The 22125-nt window shown below is 45.7% G+C and overlaps 1 protein-coding gene across 1 annotated transcript in view; it reads left to right on the top strand.

The window, feature by feature from the left end:
• Positions 1–2270: 2270 nt before the first annotated feature.
• Positions 2271–22125, top strand: part of LOC146822963 (leukocyte elastase inhibitor-like) — a 70122-nt gene continuing 50267 nt past the window's right edge. The window contains exon 1 of the mRNA XM_085607132.1: positions 2271–2369. The gene's annotated coding sequence lies outside the window, so the exon portion shown is untranslated. The remainder of the gene's footprint in view (positions 2370–22125) is intronic.

The raw sequence follows: 22125 nt of genomic DNA, 5'->3' as shown, positions 1-22125 counted from the left end.
GACATATGAACACACTAACACGCGCACACACTACCTTAAAGACCAATAGAGTGGATTTTGGCCTTTATAAATACAAGTGGTTTGCACGATTGAAAAATTCTGTCCATATCTTGCTCGCTATCCACAAGTCCTACAGACAATTCAGTTCATATTGTGCTCTGTACAACTCTCACAGACAAATATTTACCTGAGCAAAATTAGCCGCAGGTGCAAAAGTAATGCAGGACAAACATCCTAAAAACTGGTTCGGGTTGGAGGATGTTTGGATGCTGCGTGGGCAGAGGAGACTGAGTGAGTAAAGGAACCTCTGGAGATGAATGTTTTCCATGTGGTATGCTTCCTGACAATGTCTGGCATGGGTGAAAACAAGAAAGATGTGTGCAGCAGGAAGGTATGTTGATGTTGGCATTCATACTCTTGAGTTCCTGTTACACAGCTGAGATTGGCTATAACTGCGTGGAAAGTCATTCACAGACTACCAAAAGGGCTGCTGTGGCATACGTATAGCTGATTATGCTCTATATAAATTCCAAACACTGACGCAATGAACAAACACTGGTCTGTTACAGTCAACTGGCCTCCTCTCATGAGACTTAAAGACCCACACCAAGGCTAAGGAATATTAAACCACATGCCCAGCATGCTTCTCTGCTGGCCAAAAACAGGACTGGCTGAAAGTCACTGTCACAATCTGAAGAAAATGGACAGCTACACCTATCTCTCCAGAAAAAGACTGATTAGACTGCTTGTGCAGACCGCTTTACCTGTCTGGCACCAAAAGACTTGTGTTCAAAACTTAGAGTGGGCTTCAGGTCAGCCCATTGCTTATTATTGGTGGGCTTGTTTATCAAGCTTATTTCCTTGCTTCTTATTCAATTGCTTTCATTCCTTCTATTGTGCGGGTCCTTCCCCTGGAGCATAGGTTTTTACAGTGTTTCTGACTGGATGAGTTGTATCCTTCCATTGCTTACAATCAGGGGAGCTACTTTTTTCTTTCTCTTTTACCACTCTATTAGAGTGCATTTGTTATTTCTTCTCTCCTCCTTGTGTGCTTGTTTTACATTTTTATTCGTCCCTTTCTGCTGTGTCTTTTACATCTTTTACACTCTATTGAGAGCTACTCGCCGAAAAAGCACTTCAAAAACCCAATTAGGGGTAGCAAGCACTATATAAATGGAAACCTTTTTCCCTCTTCTATCCCTCCACTCTCCATCACAATCCAAATAACTGACTAACATATCCATCACTCAAATCACTTTCATATTTCACTATACTAACGCACCACTCATTTTTTATGGGATCCGGAGTAGCATGCTACTCCCGGAAAAAGCGCTTTGACGCCTCGCCAGGGTTAGTAAGCGCTATATAAATGCCAATACAATACAATGTCACGCAGGTGCATCCACTGTTAGCCTCTTACACTGTCACACAAGCAGCTAAAATGGTACAGGCACAATTGTACTTTATTATTTATTTATTTTGCTCCAATATTGCAAAGTTTCTGCATTTGTGCTGTTATTATTTTCGTGTTTACCCTGCCCACTCCCACACCCCTCCTAGCTCTCTTAGCTTTTACACATTACATCCCCTTGGGATGATTGATCGGCTCGGGTGTCTTTTTTTTTCAATGGGGGCATGTAAGATCTGAGAAGCCTTCAGCTTTGATCTTTTTGTTCATTTTTTTATTTTTGAATATGCAAACGCAGGTGTTTAAGTTTCACTTGCGCATACAACAGATGCAGTTTGTCTCAACCTAATATAAACTTATTTTGACTTGTACTTGAATTTACTTATGTAATATTGCGCGCCCTCCTCTGATGTGTCTGTAAAATATTCCTATTGTCCCGAATATTTGTCCTGAATTTGGACCCTTGGTCCTGAATTTTTCACTCGCTGTCCTGAATGTGCACCCATGCCAGTTGGTCACCCTAAGAGGAAAGGGGAAAGAGACAGGTGGAGAAGATAGGGGTCTACCTGGTAGTCCAGTCTGGGGTCAGATGCGCTAAAACATGAAGGCAACTTAATGCCTCAAAATATGAGCCAACCTAACTTTCAGAGGGGAGATGTACTTTTTTCAATCACAAGAAAAGATTCCATCTTTTGTCTTTTTTCGAGTCATTTATTCGGTGTTCAAATATCTACAAAAAAAGTCAGCTGATAATGAATTAACATCTCTGTTATGAAAGATCCCGCCTCCTATCGCGTTCTACAGGGCGCAAATCTGACCTTTTCTTCCCATTGGTAAATCGGAGCTGTGTCTCCGCCCCCTTCGATGCGTGAGGCTCGAGTTTCTGTCTCATATCTTCCGCTATGAGAGCAGAGCCTGCAGGAAAATAGAAACCTCTCTCCAACAACATAACAGCCCCCAGGTAAGACACCGTGTGGTAAATCGCAAGTTTTATATATTTTGCCTATTAGTAGTTTTTGTTTACTCTCTGCGATGACGAATATATTCCAATATTTATTAGAGTCTAGAAGCGCGACTTCTACTGGAACTTGTGGGGGGCGGTTCTTCCCTGCCCCGGCGTTTATACTGGTGTTCTCACTATAATATACACTGCTTCGAGTTTAACCAGCTCAGCCCTGGAATTTGAAGACATCTGATATTGCACACGTAACTGCTTCTGCGTTCACTGTCTCCTGTTTAAATCATACTAATCTGTGCTGAAAGTGGGCCAGACCTAAATCCTTTCACCACTGCGCCCTGATCTGCCTTCATTATTGTGTCCGGCCATCTAAATCGATGCTTTAACTGTGTACGTCCTCTGCCCAATTGCTGTAACTGTCTCTTGTGGTAACTCCCGTGCACGTCCACTGATGGCAACGTCCGAGATTAACTACTATTACTGTAACTCCTGTGTGATGTAAAGCGCTCTGATGCCATCGGGACATGTCGGCGCTATATACAATTGCAAAAAAAAAAAAATACTCCTAAAACCCATGCATTGGTAGTAATGGGGCGGAGTCATAAGAGGTAGAGTTATATTGAGCGCAATTTTACAGCCAAATTATTCATTTACTTTAAAAACAAATTGTGACCTCCAAAATACATTGGCAACAAGGACATATGTGATAGTATATCTGTTCTGGATTATTTAATTGGTTAGAAAAAGGCTTAAAATAGCCTATCGGGTTAAGGGATCTGTTGTAGAGATCTTGGTGTTCCAAGGAAGATCTTACAGCAGTAAAATAACGCTGCTGGTTAATTCACTCACTTGAGAGATCTGTGTGTCTAGTCATAGGTTTGACTCGTCATGAAATAGCATAGAGGATTAATGTGCAGGGGCAGAACGCAGCCCACTACACCCCCTGCTGTGCAGGAGTGTGGCCTCCCTTCAGGACATCCAGTCAGCCTAGGAATATACATATCTGCAAGATGCACTTGTAGGGGCACCACACAACTTTCCACAGAGCAGGGCTTTAAGAGGACTGGATCCTGATGGGTCCCAGACCTGGCAGTAATTATAAACCGACTTTTAAACGGTTCCCCGTCGGGTTCTGTAGTCCTGTCCCAAAATTACAGGCAAGAAGACAGATCTATTTCTCAACATTACTGTAGAATCCCTTTAGATATTCCATGTCAGAGATTCAATCTCTTGTTCCATTTTACGTTTTACTCCATCTTGTATTCCCTTGGAGTGTTTGCTTTTTTCAAGATGATGCGTATCTGTGGTTGTTTGTTTTCCTGCAACCCATGACTCCTGTTTAGTGCAAACTGTGAACTGACGGAGTCGCCTGAGGAGTCTGGGGAGTTAGGTTGTTGGGTGGCTGTTTATGACGGGCAAGATTGAGAGGTATGAATTTGAGGCAGAGGGCAGTCTGGGCCGGACTGGGAACCCAAATCAGCCATAGCATTTCTTTTAGACCAACCCCTGTGGAAGCACTGCCTCGCCCCGGGAGACTGGAAATGCTTGTATGCTGCTCTTGTTACTGGGGGCCGATATTGCAGCACCGCCCTTCCAGCCTCCCAGGGAAATGCCCAATTCCCGGTACAGCCAATCCGGCCCTGAAGGCAGTGCTAGATCTGGTCTGTGCAGGTTGCACACACATCCAGTCTTTGGCTTCGCACAGAGCGATAGTCACCTAGGTGCAGCGTCGGATTGATAACGCGGGCACTCAGGCAATGCCTGAGGGGCCGGTGTCCAAGTTCCAGCTTTGGGCTGCTTTTTTGAGCAGTCTGGGGGGGCGATTTGGGCAATGTCTCTTTGTTTAAATACAGCCAGCGGCCCAGTGGGTGTCTGGAAGCGGATGGGCACTCATTACCCCCTGTTTAGCAACAGGCAGAGGTGTGACTTCCTTTCTCTTGCTGGACCGGCCCATTAATGTATGCATACTGAATGGGGCAGGGGGCCTGAGCAGATGTGGCCTCACTTGTTTTCAGGTGTGTTTCACCAGTGTAAACTAGTCTGTGCATTTATTTTTTACCTCCCCCCCCCCCCCTTTTTTTAAATAAAATTTCGCCAAAGCAGTGTTTTGAGGCAAGGCAATATGCATATGTGGGCCGCTTTTTTTAGCGTGCCGGGGCCGATTTCTAATCCCAATCCAACCCTGCTTAGGTGCCATTGTTAATTGTGGGAAAGTGTAAGGTATGCAGATGGAGGATTTCAGAAGGATATGGGGGAGAAAGGGCACAGGCTTCATGAGAGACTGCAGAAGAAGGTGGTGTGAAGGGGAGAGGGAGAGTGTCCAAGACACTCCAAAGGCTATTTCTCTCTCTACAAACATTAGTGAGGTTTAATTCACAGCCTCATGGTTATCATAAGTGAAAACATCTAATTAATCACAACAAATCACAGTTTTTTAAAATGTATCTGATACAGCAAACACACACTGGCAAAGGCAATAAGTTTGGCTTGTTTTAAGTATATGTATTTGTTGTTGTGTGACATGTCTGAAAACAATAACAAAACTCCGAGAGGTAGCCAAATACTGGTCGGGTGGCATGCTTTGTAAAGCACAGGATTTAGGACAATAGGTACTTATAAGTGCAATGTAAATGATTATGGGTATAATTACTTCTAAGTTCAGATACTTCTGACATTCTTACATTGCAAGCCTACTACTTTCTTAGAAACTTTGAAAAGTAAAAACCTGGCATGAATTTGCACTTTATCATTTAAGCACTTGAGAATAGACAACAAGCTATGTCTGTTTTCTGCCCGGATGAGACTCCAACAAAAGGATTGCAGACGGATCTTTAGGGGGGCGACGTTTGTGTTGGGTCCAGTTGGAGTATAAAATAAGAGGCCTTCCTCACCCCCTAGAGGTGTGGCTCTGTGGGTGCAGCTGAAGGGGCAGGATTAACACATTTCACTAGGCTGGCCACATCCCTCTGATCCAGCTGAATAATAGCTGCTGGATCTGGGATCCGGAAGGTTCCCCCGCATTTCCAGCACTGATGCTTATCCAGTTTTGTCTGTTTGGTGTCATCATGAAATAGTGTAATCCCTGCTCTTCAGCTTTTGTCAGAGGTCTGCCCTATTGGGGAGCTCGGATGACTGCCAGGGGTGTAAGGTAGGCCTCTGCAGCCCCTGCATGGCAGGGGCCTCCAATTCCTCAGTGGGCCTCCAATTTATTCCAAGGTTAATGAATATCTGTGATATATAGCAGACTCCTGGGCTCCTCGTCACATTCTACAAGGTAACCCATTATTTTGCGTAATGCTACAGACTGTTGTTCTATAGCGCTTCTCACTGAAGGAAAGGCGAACCTCATAGCCTGTCTGCAGATGTGGTCGCGCCATCTCCCTAAGTAAATCGAGGCCTCGGGGAACCTGCTTTAAAGTATTTTCTAAAGAATCCTTCCAGATATCACGATCGTTACCTGATTGAATCTTTGGCAAGCCCACTCATTGAGCTCCATGACTCCCGGTACCGTTAGTCAATCATACGTTCGCCACAGGCTTTATCCCAATACATTCCCAATCCTGAAGAAGACCCGCGGAGATGTTATTTCAATAACACTCTTTCACTAAGGTTCGAAACATCGACGTACTAAACAAGACATCCCATACTAGCATTTCACATAGTGATTCCTAATGATAAGGCTTTATGTGGTAAATAATGGGCCAAGTTGCTGCGGATGCTTAATGAAGGTTCCTTTCTTTTTCCCCCCACTGTGTACTGTAAATATTTAATGTTGTTTCGTGTATACTACACGGCACATGTTTATGTATGTAAATGTTTTTATATGGTTTTCTGCTTGTATACATTTGTATGTATAATGTGAGATATGATATATGACTAATAATATATCAGTCACTTTTTGGAGTTTATTTCTTGTTAGTCTTAATTTGTCAGTTTATCTGTATGGTATAGGAAATATATACCATTGATTGGTCTTTCCTACTGTTCAAGATAAATACAAGTACTAAAGAAATTCAGTCTTACTCGACAGAACCAACCGCTATTATATATTGTTATAGTACCCAATGTTTTGTGAGATACTGGGTTACCCCATACATTTTTAATGGTCATCAGTGATACAGAGATTAGCAAAGATTAGGCATATGTTTGACTTACTTCACTAAGTGAGTACCATATTGAGTAATTTGTAGGACTGTTCACACTGTTTTTGAGGCAAATAATTCACTCTTGCAAATGTTAACTTCCTAATGGCAGGCTTCTCTTTGAAAGTTCAAGTCATAGTCTCGGCATTTTGATGTTAATGTTGATGTTAATGTTGTAGACTTGTAAAGCGCACAGCTACCCCAGCAACGGGGCGTCCCGGCGCTGTAGACCGCTGGGGAACCCATCCTGGCTATCCCTGTGAGATGGTCCCTTTCTGGGTATCTCCAAGGTGAAACCAGGCATCCCCGGCGTCTGTGGGGGGCCGTTGTAGAGATGAGGCAAGCTTAATGCCCAGAGTTGCCGAGTGTGTTCCTGGTTAGAGTAGGTACCTGAGGCGAGAATTATCGAGTCCGTTTTGACCCTGGTCCACGACCCTGCCGCGTCGGGAATTAAACCCTGGTCCCTGGCCGATTCTCTGCTTACGGGTCTGCCACCTCTAACCAGTGAGCCACACCTCTCCACTCTTGATCTCAGGCTCTTGTTACCTACTCAGCAGAGACATAGTTTGGTGCATTGCTGAATGGTGCATTTGTGTTTTGGCATTGCTGGACAGAGGGTGGCAGCCTCAGTAGGGCCACTGGGATGAACAAAGTGACAAGCCTGGTTGGCGGCTCCTCATCTATGGGCTGGGGGTTAGGTCCTCCACTACGAAGGCGATGAGGCTCCTGAACTTCAAGGCTAACGAGCCAAGCGAATCTTAAAAAAAAAAAAAGCAAAAACCCGCAAGATCTAATCCTGTCTTCTGTACCTTCTTCACTCCAATATTATCCTGCCTAAAGGTTCCAACATCCAGTCCACAAGACCCATCAGTCCGAAATCAGAAACCACTGCTGTACATACACTGAGTTTCATGTGCCTATACTTTTTTCCATATCCTGTCATTTAAAGCATACCACCCTCATCACCAGCAAAAAAAGTCTACAAAGCGGGAGGAGCAAAGGGCAAATCAAGTAGAGGCATGTGGATGGACTTGCAAATACAAAAATACACCTACTAAAGGGTAAGTTGGTGTCAGTTCACTGAAGTTTCATCCACATCTACTCAAGTAGTACTACTGTCCAAACAGTATCAAATCTACTCCAGCTAGTCTTTGGAACACACCTGACATGGCCACTTACATGAAGGGAATCACATAGTAATGAATGGATCCTGTGACTACTACCACCAATACAAATACATAAAGCACAAAAAAATAAAAAATAAAGAAATCTTGAAATAAGTTCAGACTTTGCAGACAGCCATACAAAATCACACTGTAAAATTGTTAACAAATACATATATTTAGAAAACCCATATATATTACAAGTTGTACACAGATTGGCAATATTTGGTACATTGCGAGTGATACATGAAACCATAATTAATGGTGACAATTTCCTGTTCAACACATTTAGATCTCACTGAAAATTTCCTCTCTCGATCTCAGCGGTTCACAAATCTTACCTCTGTGGACATTCCATTGCCCCTATATTTGCATCCATTTGTTCAGGCACTCCCTTGCTTATTATATGGACTTTTCCGTGACCATACACCAGTCCATAGTCTTGCCCCATTCTGCTATATTTGGTGGGCTCTGAGCCTTCCACAGTCTCGCAAAGTTAACTTTCGCCACCATCAGCCCCAAGGTAACACACATTCGCTCCCTGGAATTTAAGTCAGTGGGGCCCAACACATTCAGGAGAGCCAATTTTATATTGCAATCAATCTGCTGCCCCAACGCTTCCTCCATCAGGTGCACCACAACCTCCCAATATTTCTGGATAAATGTGCATTCCCACAGAGTGTGGATAAAGGTGCCCTCCAGCCCACATTGTCTACCACAGCCTTCAACTGAACTATACCCCATGGTGACCATCAGGGGCCCAGACAAATAGGATCTATGGAGAAGCTTTACCTGCACTAGGCGGAGTCTGGACGAGATGGCCACCTCCCGAGGGGAGGCCACCACAGCCAGCCACTCCTCGGCATCCAGTCCCACCACGTCGTGGTCCCACTTAGCCCTCAAACGAGTCAGGGGATCTGTCATGTTATTGATTAACTTTTTGTAAATAAGTGTTATGGCCTTTTCTGGTAGGTCGCCATCTAGAACTCTGTCTTCAAGTGGGTAGGACTCTGGGAGTGTACTACCCTTAGGAAGAACCGAAAGCAAGGCATGTCTGATTTGGAGATACCTGAAGTGTTAAGACCGGGTTAATTTGTGTTCTTGCTGCAGTGCTGAAAATGGGACGACCTCACCCGCCTTCCACAAGTCACTCACCCTGGATATACCTATGAGGTCCCAACGATCGAAGCCCCTTGAACGAATCAGCCTGCCCAGTTGCTCACTATGCGAGAGTGGTGTAGCCTGTGTGAGTCTTCCCTCCCAACCCAAGCTATTGGTAGCCGCTTTCCACACATACACCGCATGCCTGTCAGACCAGTCAGAGCGGGCTTCAACAATCGCATGTAAAGAGCTCCCTCAAAGCTGCCCCCCGGAGGAACCACCTTTCAATCTGAAAGGCCGGGTCACCCTGAGGCCTATACATACATTGGTTAATAGCAGCGAGGTGTGATGCCCAGTAGTATTACTTTATATCCGGGAGTCCGATGCCCCCGTCAAACCATCCCAGCGTGAGTTTGTGTGTTGCAATACCAGGTGGTTTACCCTCCCACAACAAGTCCCATAAGATACCATCGAGGTCTCTGAAGTACGCAGAGCCCACGGGATGTGGAGTGTTTTGTAGTGCATATAAGAATCGGGGAAGGGACATCATTTTGAATAGGGCCGCACGCCCAAAGAGGTACAAAGGAAGTGACTTCCAAAGTAGGAGATCTGATTTAAGATGCACCAGGAGGCGGCAGGAGGATACGATCGTAAAATCTGGACAGGTTTTTAGAGACTCTAATCCCCAAATATTTAAAGCCATCCTCGGCTTCCATCAATTGACAGCCCTGAGGGAGTGAAGGTCGCTTGCCATAGAGGATGTAAAGCACTGATTTAGTCCACTTTATTGAATAACCAGCAAATCTACTAACCACCTGAAATATGTCCAGGACCACGTTGAGGGAAGCAGCCGGGAAGGCCAGATAAAGCAAAATATCGTCCACATATAGCGATATGCGTTCCTCCCATCCAGACGTCCATTTGTGGCCCCTTATAACGGGGTCTTGGCGGAACCACGTTGCCAGAGGCTCATGGGCCAAGGCAAAGAGAAGCGGAGACAAGGGGCAACCCTGTCTGGTGCCCCTACTAAGAGCGAAAACAGTGGACTTCCTGTTATTGACTACCACCTGGGCAAGCCGTTGGTGGTATAAAAGCCAAACCCAGCTGGTAAAGTATAAAGAGTCTGATAGTAGTACCCGAATGCGTCTGCAATATCCTGGGGGGTAGTGAGGCAAGAGCGGGAATCTGTTTCTATCTCAACCACTACTCGATTGGCCTGTTCCCTGCGATCTAGCCAGGCCAGCAATTTGCCTGCCTTATCGCCAGCGTCATAGAACCGGCTGAGCGTGGCCCTATAGTGCGTCTTAGCAGCTTCTGTAGCCATGTCGGTGAATTCTTTGACTTTAATACGCAATTTCTGGTGTATCTCCGCCGAGTCGTGCGTCCCAAGTGCGTTCTCTAAGTTTAAGATTTACCCCTCTAAGCGAGTCATACCCGCTCCCTTCTCCTTACTCTGTCCCGCAAACTGGGCCAAAGCAATCCTCTGTATGACGACTTTGTAGGCCTCCCAAAGAGTAGCCATAGAATCCACGACCCCACATTCTCCTGAAAGTAAAAGTCCGACTCACTCAAGACCTTATCCCTGATTTGGGGATTCGTGAGATACCAGGACTTTATCGGGACAGTGCGGCCAACCGGGGGCTCACCCAACTCTAGGTGACACAAACTAGGCGAATGGTCGGAGATACTCCTGGCCAGGTGCTGTATTTCTTTTACATTGTGGCGTTGGTGTGCTAGCGTCGGCACATAATCTATCTGGGACATACTGTGGTGTGGGCCTGAGTAGAAGGTGTATTGCTGCTCAGTCGGGTGGAGTCCCCTCCAGACATCCACCAGGCCCATCGCACCCAGAAAACTATGGATACGCATGCAGGAGGGTGGCATGGCCCTTTGTGGCCATCGGTCGACGGAATCAGAGACAATAGAGTTAACATCGCCCTCTATTAGGATTCTGCCATCCGGCAAATCTAAAAGGAGATCCCCAAGATCTGCAAAGGCCTGAGTGTGCAGTCCCGGCGTTATATAGACCGAAAGGAGGTTGAGTATTTGTCCACTCCCAGGTCTCAGAGGCAGCGACATATCTACCCAGGACATCAGTGCAGATCGAGTCAGTTGTCATGGGGAATGACTTTCGAACCAGTATACTCACTCCCTGGGAACCTGACCCAAAAGCCGAGTGTGCCACCAGCTGGAAACCCTATCGCGACATGGCCTTCCAGGCAAATGTGTCTCCTCCTGGAGGACTACATCGGGGGAGTGCGGTTTCAAAAACTGGAGCACTATTCCCCTCTTGATCTTGTCTCCCAGCCCATTAACATTCCACAATAGCAGCTTTAACCCCTGTCTATTCCTCTTGCCCATCTCATCTTGATTTTTGATCGATCAATCCTCGGGGGAACCACCCGCGAGCGCCCCTAGAAGGAAACACCTCAGCAGACCTATTACACATCATAAACAAAAGTACCAAAAGCATGTAACCAGCTACTGCCCTTGCACGGATCAAGTCATATGTGTCATATCTGTGAAACAAAAAGATAACAATACAAATCAGAACAACCCCCCCAACCCACGCAAACCCCCCGAACCCATTAAACTGAACCCTCCTCCCTGCCTCCCTGCATGGCGGTGTCAGAACCTCCCGCCCACCCGAATTTGCAGAGTGCCTATCGCCCACCCCTTAAACTTGTGGGTGCGTGTGACCAGCCGGGCACCCGTCCCAGAGACGTGAGTAACTGGCAGACATAGAAATCAGTCAAAAATACTCATGAGACTACAATTCCACGTCCGAATGACAGTGTGTCTATCACAAATGAGATCCAGAACCACAGACCAAATGTAGTTCATTGACTAAGAGGGCTCGGACTGCCTCCCAGTCCTGCGGCAAGTAGATAAGTCCCCAACCCAGAAATAGAGCAGCATACAGACCAGTCATTCAGACCCTCCAGTCACCGCTTCCTGCTTGCCAGGCAGGGTGCCTCCATCTGAGTCTTTGGTGCCCTTCTCACCCCTTGTCCCTCAGGCGCGCCCGCCACCTCGGCCTACGGTGCGCCAGCCATCCAACCAATCCCAGGCCTCCTCGGGGGTAGCAGTGAACCAAGCCTTCCCGTTCGATTCCACCCTTAGCTTGGCCGGGAAGAGCATGGCGTATTTCGGATCTTTCTCGCAAAGTGCCTTTTTGACCTCGAGGAAGCTGCGTCGCTGTCACTGCACCTTGAGAGTGAAATCCGGAAAAAAGGTAATTTGACTGTTCTGGAAATTCAGAGGGGGCGCAGATCTAGCTGTCTGCAGGATGGTGTTTCTATCTCTGAAATTAAAAATCCTAGCCAGTAAGGGCTGCAGAGGGGCCCCTGGCTTTGCTCTGCCACCTGGTGCACTCTTTCCATGGAGAAGAAGTTGGATAGTCCGCTTGGTTTGAGGTGAGTGGTGACCAGTTCCTCCACGAACAGATCTGCTGCCGGCCCCTCCGCCCTCTCCGGAACCCCCAGTATGCGGACGTTATTACGCGTGGAGCGCCCTTCATAATAGTCCAGCTGCGCTTCCATTTCGGTAGTGTGGGCCTGAAGGTCATCCACCCTGCGCTGCAGTTCAGAGGTGTCGTCGACCAAGGAGCTAGCTTTGATTTCAACCTCCTTCAGTCACGTGTTCATGAAGCGCATGTCCGCCCGGATAAGGGACACTTCAGTGGACACCGAGTCAATACGTGACTCCAGCGATGTGCGAACAGTCGTGATGGCTGTGAGGATATCTTGCAGTGTCGGTTCTCTTGCCCCTTCTCCGGAATGTTGCTTTTCCATTGTGGCTGCTCCCTCTTTCGAGCTTGCTTCAGGGGCCTTGTCCCATGCAAATTTGTTCAGCTTGGGCTTTACCGCCGTCTTGGGGCCATGACTCCCAGCCATGACTGAGCCGTTATGATCCGTGTAGGAGCCAATCAGTTCTGGGCAACTGGTGAGCTATGCCAATCGGCTGTTCCTGTAGGGCTGCCCGTGGAGCAATGAATCACGGGCTGCCGGGGAACAGACAGTAGCAGCGGGTCGATATAGTACACCCCCAGGGGCCAAGCCTCAGACCCTCCTCCAATTAGCAGGCTGCCAATTCCACTCTGGGTAGGGCACCTAGAAACAACAAAAGCGGCAAGGCCTCACCTTTCAATGTTCTTTGCTTCAGCTCCCTTAACCTGCCGGGAGCGCAATCCGGCCGCAAGGCCACTCAGCAGCCCACTTTGTCACCTCGGGAGAGTGAGCTTGTTGATTTCCCCAGCGTCTATCTGCGGCTGCCCCTACCTCCTGTGGCTGCTTCGGGTCGGGGCCACGATCGGCCAGGAAGGCGGCAAGTGGGGCCCAGGCGCCAAGGGACCATCAGGGTCGCATCCTTTCCTCCTCCTTCTCTTGGAGGCAGGCAGTGCCCAGAACTGAAGCTACCCCTCACCGGGCAGCCAGCTTTCTTGCCCGCCATGGGGCTCAGCAGCTACTTGTGGGGATACACCCTCGGATCAGTGGGGTTGTGTCTTCTATTCTCCTCCGATGCAGGCGAGCCCTCGGTGTTTCCAGCGCTCACAGCCCCCAGTGATCTAGCGGGCCCCTCAAAGAGTTTGGAGGCCCGTGCAATGTTGAGGCAAGCAGCGGTGCCGCTCCCAGGCTCAGCCGGACAGCACTTGACACAGCATTCTCCCCAGGGCCACCGCCCCGCCTCCACTCAGTTCTGGGTGCCGCAAGGATGCACTGACGCAGCCGACTCTGGTGGATCCGTTTGCCCGGAGCAGAACCTCAGTCGGCAGTTCAAGTTCCTCACGAGTGCAGGCTGTGCAACGCAACCGCCGGGCCGCAGTATGGGTCATCAGGGCTAGAGCCGGAACCGTGATCCGGAAACAACAGTTTCACGTATTTCTATCAGCGGTGGGCTCCAATTTATAATAATATACTTTTCTGTCAGTTTAGGTGCGGATTATTGGGCGTATTTACTCTGGAGTGGGCGCGCTCGGTCGGAGCGCCTCAGAAAGCAGCCATGTCTCTCGGCAGTTGGCCTCGCTCCCCTATAGATCACAATTTTAATGTATGATAAAAATACTCCTCACACATCTGACACTACACACATACAGAAAGATTCATTAAGAGTAATTACGTGACCCGAAACGCTCACACACACATCCAGATGAGAAAAAACATTTCCTTTCCCCAACACAATATGAAAAAACCCATACCCACAATAATCAAAATACTAATATTTTCCATCACCATACACATCAACCCCCATTAGTTTTGTTGAGAGAATTAAACTGCACATGTGTTAGTATGCCCCAACATGCCTTGGAATTACACTTCTAACAGGAAATCATTTTGAAATGGAACCTGACACCTGTTAGGGTTGTGTGGCAACACTAGATTGTCACCTATTATGTGCATGTCAGCCTCTTTTCCATCCCATTTTTAACAAATATGTCCTTCTGCGATTTGCGACTCTAAATAGTGTATGTGGAGTAATATGCTAACTGTGACAAACAAAAAGTTACATGAGAGAAAGTGCAGAAACGGCCATTCCAGAGCCATTCTTCAAGGGGATTGCAATCCACCTCCATTCTGCTGATGAAAGAAGATCAGGTGCCATATTTATCAAACTGTCACGCAGCACAATGCAGCAATTCACCTTGCTGCGTGAAAGAGGGAGGTCAGGAATGCGCCATATCTATCAAGATATGGGGCTTTTCTGTCCTCTTCCTGCATTTGCGCACAATTAGGAGCCTAGTACCAATGCAGTCACGGTTGTGTCATGGTGCAAGGGTGCCTGCGTTGTATGTACGATTGTTTTTGTGCAGGAAGGATAACCTTCCTGCACAAAAAAACAATCTTCAGAGGCATTTTCCTCTTTCTATGTGTGCTACTGAATGCAGCATATGTAGAACGAGGAAAAAAGGAGGAGAAATAAAGATATTTGTCCTTGTTGCGCCTCACCTGGGGAGACATAGCATTTTGAAGCATTCCCAGGTTTACCACTCATGGGAAATCTGGAAGTGCCTCAAAATCCCTAGGTAGATGTGTGGGAACACCCACGCTCCATCCACCCACGGAACACCTCCCTGGTTAAGAGTAACCCAAAGCAGAGATTTGCGCTGCCTTGCATTACTCCAGATTTATCAAGCCATGCAGGGCCACGCAAGGTCACCTTGCATGACTTGATAAATCTCACTTAGGTATTGCATGGCACAGGGCGATACAAAACCTTGTTAAATCTGGCCCTTAGTGCCTTCAAAACAGCTGAAGTGAGAGAGCTCAGAATTGTATTCCAAAAGAAGTGAAGTTGATCAGGGTTGGGGTCTTTGAGCATTACCTGAACTTTATGGGGGAGGGGCAGATAGAAAGCACATCTGGACATCTTGGAGGACCTTGCCGGGTGTTGCAGTACAATGGGGGTTACCACTGTCCTGGGTCAAAGTGCCTCAAGTGTTGGGAAGCCATAGGGTGCATGGACCTGGTTCAAGGTCCAGGACATTTTAGAGTGATCCACCCAGCCCAACTCCAGTCACCCCCAGCTGAACGGACTACAGATGAGGGTGCTATAGACTATCTACCAATACCTCCATTTCCAGCTGGAAAAAGCAGCAGCACAGTGGTAAGTAATGTGCACACTTTTTGAATCCCAAACCTGTAGATTGCACGATTTGTAATCCCATGTGGTGTTAATAGGTTTGGCATGCCTGTATTGTAATAATGCCAGGGCGTAAGGCGTGAAATGTCAAAATGGGCAGGTTTTGGTACCAAATAACACGCAATGCATTCATACGATTCCCATTTTTACAGTAAAGTGCTTCTCCATGCATGCTGGCACACAGAAAACTGGTTTCATTGGGATACTCACCACGGACCAGATTCACAGAACTAACTTAAGACAAAATCCTAAACTTACTACTTTTGGTATTCACAGAATGGATTTACGACTACTAACTTAACGTCCGCACTCGGGCCGGAGATTCCGGCCCCGAGGTGGAACTTCCGGCCTGGAGGTGGGACTTCCGGCCTGGAGGTGGAGATCCCGGCCCGGAGGTGGAGATTTCGTCCATGGCTAAATCTCCGTCACCGGCCAGAATCCCCACCTCCAGGCCGGAATCCTCACCTCCGGGCCAGAAGTCCTACCTCCGGGCCGGAAGTCCCACCTCCGGGCCGGAATCTCCGCCTCCGGCCCGGAATCTCCAGCCCGAGTGCGAACGTAAAGTTAGTAGTCGTAAATCCATTCTGTGAATACCAAAAGTAGTAAGTGCATTCTGTGAATACCAAAAGTAGTACGTTTAGGATTCTGTCGTAAGGTAATTCTGTGAATCGGGCCCCACGTCATTATACAAAACAGTCCTTATGACAGTCCGTAGCCAGTATATTGTGCAAAAATGATAAGAGAAGTATACACATACACTGAGAAGTTAGGTTGGACGCTGATCGTAGGCACTTATCACATCATGTAGTTTACTCAGATTATGTGGAAATACCACATAGGCCATGGAATCGTCCCATGTAAACCATATAACCATCTATTTAGCAACTGCTACATGTGAAGTTAACAGGTAGGCATACTGCTCCCACCCGTTATGCCATGTGGATCTCTAAGTACATGCATTGGTAGTTAAGTAAACAATGGGGTAACCCAGTATCCCTCAGAACCTGGGCGGTATTATGTACGGAAAACAGTGGTTCTGTTGGGTGAAAAAATTCCTTTGTACAGATAGCATAAATCATGCGTTATTCAAACATATGCCATTTTCGTCATAAGCAACACACCAAACAGCTATATGTGGTAATCTGATTTTATATCCACAAATTTTAAAAGTTTTTTGTATAAATTGTTATGAGGACCGTCAAGACAAACAAAGTGATAACAAGTGGTGACAAAATGACAAATAGTGCTCAGTGACAAGGTGCGTGATATGTACAATATATTTTAAAAAGATGAGAATTTCATTGTGGCCAGGAAAACAAATACTTATAGTAAGTCTGCGAAAATAAATTGATTCAATTGGCGCAGGTTCTATGAACTGGTCCACATGTTACTGTCGACGTTTCAACCCAGGTACTGCACTACTGTGAGGTCAGTGCGGGTCTTCATCAGGACTTAGATAGGGGATGACGGCCTAAACGTGGTTCAAATCCAAATGTGGTCTGAACCCTTGAGAAAAATAAGTATCCAATCTGTATCTCTAGGTAGCGTGTGGACGAATCATACGCTATCAATGTGGATCTCCAAAAGGTATTTCCAATTCGGTTACTTGGCGGAAAGGGTCTAAGCGGAGTGTAGGCTTGTAGCTCGCACCTAGATCTAGCTGGTCATGTTGCACTTAGCAGATAAGATGTGCAACCGAAGACTTCCCGACTGAGTCTTCGTTAAACTGCGGTGAATCAGGAGGCTGAACGTCTTTACTCTGGGCGTTCCGCGAGGTCTGTCTTGTTCAACAGCTCAGACGGCAGGCAAGTGTCCCGGCTCGTCTCTCGAGGAGACATCAAGGCTAGAAATAGATATCATTTGTTGTTGTTTTCTTGGTGTACATGCAGTGGTCGAAGTGGGGGAAAAAGTAGGGGAACTGTGGGAGGAGAATTAGATGGGGGTAATAACCCGGTGATTGGGTCAGTGGGCAGAGTCAGAGGTGTTGGCCAGAAAGAGAAAAACATCCCAATTTTTAGTATTTGTTTGGCATTACACTAACTAAAAATTGTTTATAGCTCAAACAGATGAAAATTTGCTACAAATTTGATTTGTGTTGCCCCAAAGTGGAGGGTCCTTTGCAAAGGTTGACTGGTCACCTTTCTCACTGCTGCATTTGTACGTGACACTGGTAATAATGAGGCAACATTTTTGCAGAGACTGATAGTATTTGTAAAAATGTCAAAATAATAAAGTATCAGAAAATGTACTGCATTACGCAACATAATTTAGTCCTCCTCTGCTGCATAATTCCAGTGGCCCCACAGCAGGCAGCTCATGGTAAAAGTGCTTGTGCATGAAGCAGAGAAACTGTAAAGTTTGCGAACTTAGGGGCCCATTTACAAAGAAGTCACTGAGTGTGGCGTTAGCCTTCTTGGCTTAACCCCACGCTCCACCACTTCTGAAACGCAGGGCTGCACCCTATTTACAACAATACAGTACAGCTCTGCGTTTCCCCCTAAGCTGGCGAAAATGTAAATGCCTTGCGCCAACGCAGGCACCTTGCACTATAGTACAAGGGTGCCTGCATTGTGGGGAATCATTGGTTATGTGCAGGAAGGTGTCACTTCCTGCACATAAACAATCCTAAATGACGATTTGCAACTTATATGTGTGCTGATTTGACCAGCTCCATTGCTCTTACTTGCACACCACAAGATGTCACAATGCTCTCAGTGCAGCTGTTTCCTGGACCCTGAGTGCTCTTTTGTCCAAGGGAACATTCCTTCTCCTCTTCTATCTCATGCCCTTCTGGGCAGGTCTTCAACAGTTCTCTCTACTTGTTCACTTGTTCTCTTCCCTTGGGAACACTCAGCTGCCCTGTGTTCTGAGTAGGCTCAGAATCCATTCCCCAGAACGGCAATTAGAGCTCCCACGTTATTCAACCTCCAGCATAAGTAGCTCATCCAATCTAAGTTTTCCTGAGAATGCTACTATTACATCGCAAGCTTTACATCAGGATTCATTACATTGTGGGTAACATCAGGATCATTACATCAGAGGTAAGTCATACAAACTTTACATCAGTAGTACTTCGGAGCCATTTGACAAATCTGCATGAAACTTTCCAAAAAAACAAAGTTTCATCTACCTCCACTTCTTCCTGGAAAGTTTTGCACCGATCCGTCAACTAGGAGCAAGAAACGTTTTATTCCCAAGTTAACTCTTTTAATTCCCTTAGGAAACTATACTGTATGATTAGCAAAAAAATTAAACTTTACTCAGAAGGTGTACTTTTTGTAATTTGGTGTAAATCCATTCAGCATTTTTTATTTAAAGAGGTGCTCGGATTGGGCTTCAAGGGATTAAAAATGTAGGAATATTTTGATGCGCCATCCTGTGGGAGTCCTTAAGTTCCAACAATTTGAAAACAAAATAGGGCTCTCTGGTTCCCCAAGAGAGCTTTCTCTCCCGTCATTAATTTTTGTACTGTGGGACTAGGACGGTTCCCCGGTACCAAGCGGTCTGATTGAGTTTCTGCAACGGAGAAGAAAATGTTGCAGCCATCATAACAGTACTCGGGGATTTAGTTGCAATGTCCTGAAAATGTTTTTTTAAAAAAAAGGGTGCAAGGGATCATGGCAGGGACTTCCAGACCTCTAGGAGCTTAAGGGGTGGGGGCCTAGAGGGGTGCTGTAAGAGTCCCAAATATTTGTTTTTCATGCCACTGGCACTTTGGCACTCCTGCAGGACCCAGCGTGGCCCTTCCGTGAGGTACCATGGTACCTTTCGCTCAAGCTTCACCCCATAGTACTGCACTCCTGCAAGTTTAGTGAACTTGCTGTAACTTGTGCTCTGTCATGCACTGCACAAGACCTCACATATTTCATCACGCATGTAATCTTAAATGAAATCATTGACGGTATCACTAATAACATCATGCAGTTATTGTGCCATTTTCCTATAGGGTTTATGGACTTAAAGTAATTCAACACTTTGCACCTGTGCATCATTTTCTATCACAAATCAAGCGATAATGGACATAACCATTTTCCAAGTGCTGGATCCATAGCAGATAAGTCAAACCATCCACATTTAGTGGATGTTACCCTCTTTTTACTGGTATTCATCCACCTAACAAACAAAATGCCTTTATAGCTTTTTATCCAACTGCCCTGTTTTCATATCTTAAACACCCTGAAAAAAAAGCTTTGTACTCTATTCATATTAATGGGAACCCTCTTAATAATTTTACATACACCGCTATTTTAAATCTCAATTGACAGTTATGCAACTACCACTGGTCAGATGCTTTCTGCCAGAACTTATGGACAACTCCCCGTAGTTTGCTAAAATGCACTACATAACTTCCTGAGATGAGCACGAAGGCATAATACCTTAATACCATGCTTATAGCCCAAGTGTGAGCTAAAACACCTCTGAATGCGGCATCCCTACATTCTGCAATATTCAACAATCTGCAGTGCCTCAAACATTTCCTGAACCTTTGTAGAGATGACAGTGATAGCCCTTGGATTTTTCATAACCCCTATGACTTTATGATGCAACATTAATGGCAGGGCCCCCCACTCTGAAAATTGTTCCAGCACCACTGGTTCTGATAGGCTGCTCAGAGCATTATCTCGGACTGCAAAGTCCAAGTTGCAATCAGCCAATTAGATGGCAGCTCAAAATTATGTTTTCGGTAAGTGATATAGTTTTCTTCTCGTTGGATGATTACAAGGCAGAATATACAGGTCAGGCCTGCTCCCAACCCACAGGCAGCAGCCAATCCCTGGTGCACACGACCTTTAGACATGCTCAGTAGGAGTGACCATGTTTTTTGTACAAATACCAGTATAATCGTTGTACCACAGGGGGTGATGTAGTTCTGAAGACCCGAAATATAATTTTTTTAAATTGACTTAAAGGAGGGTTCCTTTGGAACCCTTTGGAATATTCTTTTGCAGGACTTGGGAACTGAGTCCTTTAGTTCTGTAATGGCAGTTACAACATTTTCTTCATTCGATACTGAAGTACCAGCACCAGTACTGCAGTACTGTAATGACCCATGGGAGAAGAAGCTCCTCGCCCGAGCCCAGTGGTCTATAATTAAATTGTTTTATTTCCACAGGAGTCCAAGCGACTCCCCTGGGACCAATCGTCCAGATGTACCTAACCTTTTGTGAGGTTTAACCCCCTCATGCTAAATCCAAACCCCTCTATAAAACCTAATTTCTCAAAGGTGGCAAAGCTGATTTACTCCAAAGCATAAAAAGCACGCTCTCTTAGTTAAGTTCTAATGTTTTGCCAAATGTGGTGTTATTTTGTTCAGCCGTTTTTTTTAATCGAAAAGCATAGTTTCCCATGGGAATTAACATGGGAAATCACAGTTTTAAGTCCCTCACCCATCATTCCTTTTTTGGACCCTGCTTGATGGATCAGTGCTAAACCTTCCTTGAAGGAGCCAAGGTAGTTCAAGTTTTTGAAAATTGTTTTCCAGATTCATCAAACAGTGCAAAGTTATTAAAGAAACAAAAATTATCTTTCTATGGAAACTCTGACCTAACTAGAATTACACATTTGTCACTATATTTACATTGGAAAAAACAAAAAAAACATTAAAGTAATGTTATACATAGGCATTAAAATAAGACGAAAACTATTGTAAGTAAAAATAAACCTGAAATTCACCAAGGGTAAGGGTGTGGTATGTAGCCAGTAGTGCATTTTGGAGCACACAGTCTAAATCAACTGTCATTTAGGATGTATGACGTTACAACGCACACTTTTACAACGCATGCACTTACAACGCATTTTTTACAACGCATAATCCATTACAACGCACTACACTTACAACGCATGACACTACAACGCATTTTTAAAAACTACCTTTACAACGCATACCATTACAACGCATAATATTAAATTGCATTTAAGGTAAGTATTAGATAGTATAGGGGTAAAAACTACTTTTCTAACTCCAGGGGGTGCAACAGTAGGGTAAATGTTGGATAGTATAGGGGTAAAAATTACTATTCTAACTCCAGGGGGTGCAACAGTAGGGTAAGTGTTGGATAGTATAGGGGTAAAAATTGCTATTCTAACTCCAGGGGGTGCAACAGTAGGGTAAGTGTTGGATAGTATAGGGGTAAAAATTACTATTCTAACTCCAGGGGGTGCAACAGTAGGGTAAGTGTTGGATAGTATAGGGGTAAAAATTACTATTCTAACTCCAGGGGGTGCAACAGTAGGGTAAGTGTTGGATAGTATAGGGGTAAAAATTACTATTCTAACTCCAGGGGGTGTAACAGTAGGGTAAGTGTTGGATAGTATAGGGGTAAAAATTACTATTCTAACTCCAGGGGGTGCAACAGTAGGGTAAGTGTTGGATAGTATGGGGTAAAAATTACTATTCTAACTCCAGGGGGTGCAACAGTAGGGTAAGTGTTGGATAGTATAGGGGTAAAAATGACTATTCTAACTCCAGGGGGTGCAACAGTAGGGTAAGTGTTGGATAGTATAGGGGTAAAAATGACTATTCTAACTCCAGGGGGTGCAACAGTAGGGTAAGTGTTGGATAGTATAGGGGTAAAAATGACTATTCTAACTCCAGGGGGTGCAACAGTAGGGTAAGTGTTGGATAGTATAGGGGTACAAATTACTATTCTAACTCCAGGGGGTGCAACAGTAGAGTAAGTGTTGGATAGTGTAGTGTAATATTATGCGTTGTAA

The sequence above is a fragment of the Triturus cristatus genome, chromosome 5_2, assembly GCF_964204655.1.
Source record: "Triturus cristatus chromosome 5_2, aTriCri1.1, whole genome shotgun sequence".
NCBI classification, from domain to species: Eukaryota; Metazoa; Chordata; class Amphibia; order Caudata; family Salamandridae; genus Triturus; species Triturus cristatus.
Note: the sequence above shows the minus strand (reverse complement) of the source record. Positions and strands in the feature narration are given on the sequence as shown.